This window comes from Arachis duranensis, chromosome 10, assembly GCF_000817695.3.
Source record: "Arachis duranensis cultivar V14167 chromosome 10, aradu.V14167.gnm2.J7QH, whole genome shotgun sequence".
Classification (NCBI taxonomy): Eukaryota; Viridiplantae; Streptophyta; class Magnoliopsida; order Fabales; family Fabaceae; genus Arachis; species Arachis duranensis.
Window position 1 is genome coordinate 26924092 of NC_029781.3, and position 6016 is coordinate 26930107.

Below are 6016 nucleotides of genomic sequence, written 5' to 3' on the forward strand. Positions count from 1 at the left end.
GAGCACAACCTAAAGAATAAAGCGACCACTAGGATAACTAAGGTGGTTGAGTTCCTTTCATTTTTTATTCCTCCTTTCTTTTTCTATGTTATGTTCTGGTTTTCTGCTATTTTGCTTTGTTTATTGCATGATCTTTTATTAGTTAGAATTCTAGGACTAGTTTTTTTATTTCTTTAATGCTGAAAAGATGTTTTATGTACCACTCACTGAACTTGAATCTAAAAAAAAGAAAAAGAAGTGATGTATTGCATGAGAAATTGAGTTTAATTTTAAGAATAGTCTTATTTACTTAAATGTGGTGGTATTTTCTGTGATTTTTGAATGCATGATATGAACAGTGTATATTTGAATTTGAATCAAGTGATGTTGATGTATAAGGAACAGGAATTTAGAGAATTATTATACCTTCTCTGAAATAAATAAAAATTTAATCCTTGAAGCAAAAGAAACAGCAAAAACAAAAAAATAATAAATAAATAAATAAAATAAAAGCAAGGTCCAAGGCTCTGAGCATCAATGACTCGGGAGGTCGGACATGATTAAAAGCTCAAAGAGTTGTTTCCCTAGTCATATGCTTGTGGTGTGATTGTGTCAAGTAATCCTTGAGACAGAACACTTAGAGTCGAGACCAAGTGCGTTTAATAGAGTATGCCAAAGGCTTTGAGCACCACTGTCTGGGAGTAATTAAAAGAAAAATCAGAACTCAAAGAGAGTTCCCCAATTAAGTGCTTGTGGTGTTTCTGTGTCAAGTAAAGCTTGAGACAAAACATTTAAAATCATGGCTAGGCTCAAGGTGCAAAGCACCAAAGAAAAATAAATTAAAGTAAATGTTGTTGTGTTCAAGGATTAAACTGAAATGTAAGGATCAGAGAATTCATAATATCATCCAGATTCTAATTCTAAATGACAATAACATTCTTGATTCAAAGGAGAGTGAGATGCCAAACCTATCCAGGATTACAGTTATAAACCCCACTATAAAAAGAGACATGAGCTTAATCGAACTCTCATTCACATGCAAATTCACATCATAAGCTTATATTAGTTTTGGTTGCTTGAGGACAAGCAATAGTTTAAGTTTGGTGTTGTGATGCGTGAGCATCTTATCTATCTTTTCCTAGTGAATTTGCATCTAATTTGTTGAGTTTAATTAAGAATTAATTATATTTTAGCCACTATGGATGCTATATTGAGTTTTGTGCAATTTTATTTATTTTAGGTAGCATTCGGAGGGATTTGATGAAGTTTATGCAGAGAAAAAGAAGAAACCAAGGAGATGACCAGTGAAGACCGACGCGGACGCATGGCTCACGCGAACGCGCGGAATGGAGAAATTGCAATGACGCGATCGCGTGCCTGACGTGAACGCGTGGACTGGAATCTGCACAAATGACGCGAATGCGTGGACGACGCGGACGCGTCACATGCGCGATCTGCAAAAATACAAATGACGCTGGGGGTGATTTCTGGACTGTTTTGACCCACTTTCCAGCCCAGAAAACACAGATTAGAAGCTGCATAATGGACAAAGCAAGTGGTCCCCACCCATCAACTGAAAATCTGTTAATTAATTCAAATTTAAATTTAAATCTTATCTTTTAGGAAAAGATATTATTTTTATTTTTAGATAATTAGATTTTAAATTAATTAGGATTAGTTATAAAAAGGGAAGACTTCTCTTCTATTAGGTACATGACATTACATTAGACATTACATTAGAGGGAATCCATTAGGGAATTCTATACAAATTTATATTCTACATTCCATGAGCATAATTGGAATTAATTGACCAAGGAATTGGCATTTAATGAATTTTAGAGGAGACTAGGAAGGTCTAAGGAATTAGGGTCTAGTCACATATAGTTTACCATAAATTAAATCCTACATAATTAAAATAATTAGTAAGAAAAGTTAATCCGAAAAAATAGATAACTCTGAAGCCTTAATTGTTTATCCATATTTTATTCCCAATTTATTTAATTGTCTATACTTTTGATATTTTGAATTCAAACTTAAACTTTTTGAACATCTCAAAACTAATTTCTGCTTGCCTAACTAAGCTTATCACTCAATAACTGTTTCTCAATCCATCAATCCTCGTGGGATTGACCCTTACTCACGTAAGGTATTACTTGGTATGACCCGGTGCACTTGCCGGTTAGTAAGTGTGGGTTATAAAATACCGCATCACAGTCCACTACTAAGAACTGAACATCCTTTGTTGTTGATAGAGGGTAGTCACCCATTGTTACTTTCATCCATATGCTTATGAGAATTGGTACTCGTTCCCTTGAGAAACACACCGGTTCTCCCGAGGATGGCTGCATGATTTTGTTACTTAACTTCATCTTCTGGACAGTAGAGTAGAATAAGACGTCGGCGCTGCTGCCTGGGTCTAGTAGGATTTCTTTAACTAGGAGATCTCCTATCTGAATGGAAATTACCACAGGATCGTCCAGATTGGCGGCCTGGGCTCGGTAGTTAGCTTGTTCGAAGGCTATGGTAGATATATTTGGTGGGTGGGCGATTTCCTCTGTCCTTTGGATCATCAGCATTGCTCAGTAACTCCTTTTTCTTGCCGAGCTTGTATGTCCACCTCCTGCAAACCCTCTTATGATACAGGTGATAACCCCTCTAGTTGGTGGTGGTGGGTGCTTAGTCTTTTCGGTGGTGTTTGGGTTCTGCTCGGGTTGATTATCAGCTGAGCTTTGTTGACCTTGTTTCATTTGCCCTGTCACGTACATATCCACGTGTCCCTGCCTGGCCAACCTTTCTAGAAGATCTTTTGTGATTATGTATTCGTTAGTGGTGTGGCCAAACTTTTGGTGGAAAGCGCAGTGCTTAGATTTGTCGACGTATCTTTGATCCTGATATGAACCTGCCCTGCTCGGTGGCTTGACGATCTCCGCATTCAGTATTTCCTTGATAATATCTTCCTTTTTGGTATTGAACTGCGTGTACCCGTCGTACATTGATGTCAGTCTGAAAGGTTTCTTGTGCTCTTTGTGGTTTGGCACCCTAGGGTGTTTTTCTTCCTCCCGCCGAGGTATCTGTTGGTCTACTCGTCGATGTTCTCTGAGCTCTTCGATTTCCATTTGTCTGGTGGCCTTTTCTCAAAATTCTTCTAACGTTCTTGGTTTTGTCACGGCTATTAATTCCTGGGACTTCCTGGGTTTGAGACCACTTTTCAGGGCATGTAGATGGACATCGGGATTTAGGTCGGGAATTTCCATGGTCGCCTCAGAAAACCGTGTCATATAGTCTTTCAAGTTTTCGTGTTGACCTTGCCTGATGGTGCTTAAATAGTCTGACCCACGTACATATATTCTTGATGCAGCAAAGTAATCAATGAAAAATTGAGCCATTTCTTCAAAAGAAGATATTAAACCTGCAGACAACTTAGAAAACCAAAGTAATGCAACACCGTCTAAGAAAGTAGGAAATGCCCGACAAAGTATAGGTTCAGAGGCATCATTAAAAAACATCATAGATTGAAATTTCCTAACGTGGACCCGAGGGTCGCTAAACCCTTGATATGGTTTGAGTCCAATCGGCAGTACAAAATTCTTCGGCATTTGGAACTTGGCGATGCTTTCTGAGAAAGGGTTGTCAATGGTCAATTTTTCTTTCGTCGGGGTGACGTCATGGGCTTCTGCCTCCTTTGGTTTTGTATTGCTTCCATTGGAGTTTCCTTCGTCGTGTGACAATTCGGCTATCCTCCGAACTTCCGCTTGTAGCTCGGCTATCTGGGCTATGAGGTCAGCCTGTGTGGGTTGTTGTACTCCATTATCTGCCATGCTTACAGATTGAGATTCTTGCGCAAAAGAGAGTAGAAAATAGGGTAGAGACAATGGTGGAGTAAGATAAATTCCGACCCACGGTGGGTGCCAAATGCTCCGTCAAAGGATACTTGTCACCGTTATATCTCGGCAATGTGTTTTTCAGCGGTCCCTTGAGCTTCAGGCGATGATATCCTCAGAACTGGGACTCCGGCGTGGAACCTAGAAGAAAGACTCTGACGCTCAAGTCAATATTTTTCTTTATAGAGGAGAAATAAAACAAAGTGATCGTGAAGAGACTGTCGTCACTCCTTTAGAGCAAATAGCCGGAAATGAATGCCTTTTGCATGTCCTTGGCGAGGTTAGCTCCCCGTATTATATATAAGGAGTGTTGTTGTTAGTGTTTGTTGACAGATTGCATGGGTAGTGACGAACGGATTCTTGCGTGGTCTAAAATTTTACAAATAATTTCTCGTTGAAAGTATAGCTTGTAAATCAACAAGAATCCTTTCATACAAAAGATTGGTTGTCACAAGTAACAAACCTCTAATAAAATTGATAACTGAAGTATTTAAACCTCGGGTCGTCTCTCAAGGATTTGCAGGGAAGTGTTCTTATAATTGGTTATGTAAAGATATATTTTGGGATTTTTGAATAAGGAAACAAGAAAAGTAAATTGCAAAGGAAATCAAATGACCAGAAAAGCTCTTGGCAAGGTTTGGTTGTCAAGGATCTCTATCCTTATCACTAACCACAACATGAGAATTGACAAGGATCAATCCCATTAAATCATCCTCTAACTAATAGTAAAGGAAAGTTAAATGAGCTATATCAATCCAAGTCCATAAGTCATAGCTCTCCACTAATTCAATTAGTGAGAACTAGAGTTAATGGCTCCCAATCATCAATTCCTTGGACATTAGTGACTCAAGAGTTCCTAAGTTACCATCCCAAGCCAAGAACATAAAAGTCTAATTTGAGATTCTCCCAAGAATTTTATCAAACACTTCAAAGGCACAACACAAAAGCATAGAAAAGAAATAAGGGATAATAAAATCTAAACAACCAATTGAAAGCATCAATAACTGATGAGCGGATAATTTATACGCTTTTGGCATTGTTTTTAGGTAGTTTTTAGTAGGATCTAGCTACTTTTAGGGATGTTTTCATTAGTTTTTATGCTAAATTCACATTTCTGGACTTCACTATGAGTTTGTGTGTTTTTCTATAATTTCAGGTAATTTCTGGCTGAAATTGAGGGACCTGAGCAAAACTCTGATAAAAGGCTGACAAAAGACTACTGATGTTGTTGGATTCTGACCTCCTTGCACTCGAAATAGATTTTCTGGAGCTACAGAACTTCAAATGGCACGCTCTTAAAAGCGTTGGAAAGTAGACATCATGAGCTTTCCAGAAATATATAATAGTCTATACTTTATTCAAGATTAGACAATGTAAATTGGCGCTCAATGCCAGTTCCATGCTACATTCTAGAGTCAAACGCCAGAAACACGTCACGAACCAGAGTTGAACGCCAAAAACACGTTACAACTTGGCGTTCAACTCCAAGTAAAGCTCAAGCTCAGCCCAAGCACACACCAAGTGGGCCCCAGAAGTGGATTTCTGCATCAAGTACTTACTTCTGTAAACCCTAGTAGCTAGTCTAGTATAAATAGGACTTTTTACTATTGTATTCAGTGCTTTTGATTGTAAGGTCTTGGATTGTAAGGTCTTTTGACCATTTGGTCTTTTGATCACGTTTGGGGGCTTGCCATTCGGCCATGCCTGAACCTTTATCACTTATGTATTTTTAACGGTGGAGTTTCTACACACCATAGATTAAGGGTGTGGAGCTCTGCTATACCTCAAGTTTTAATGCAATTACTACTATTTTCTATTCAATTCAGCTATTCCTGTTCTAAGATATTCGTTGCACTTCAACATGATGAATGTGATGATCCATGACACTCATCATCATTCTCACCTATGAACGCGTGACTGACAACCACTTCTGTTCTACCTCAGACCGGGCGCATATCTCTTGGATTCCTTAATCAGAATCTTCGTGGTATAAGCTAGATTGATGGCGGCATTCATGAGAATCCGGAAAGTCTAAACCTTGTCTGGGTATTTCACGTAGGATTTAGGGATTGAATGACTGTGACGAGCTTCAAACTCGCGATTGTTGGGCGTGATGACAAACGCAAAAGAATCAAGGAATTCTATTCCAACATGAT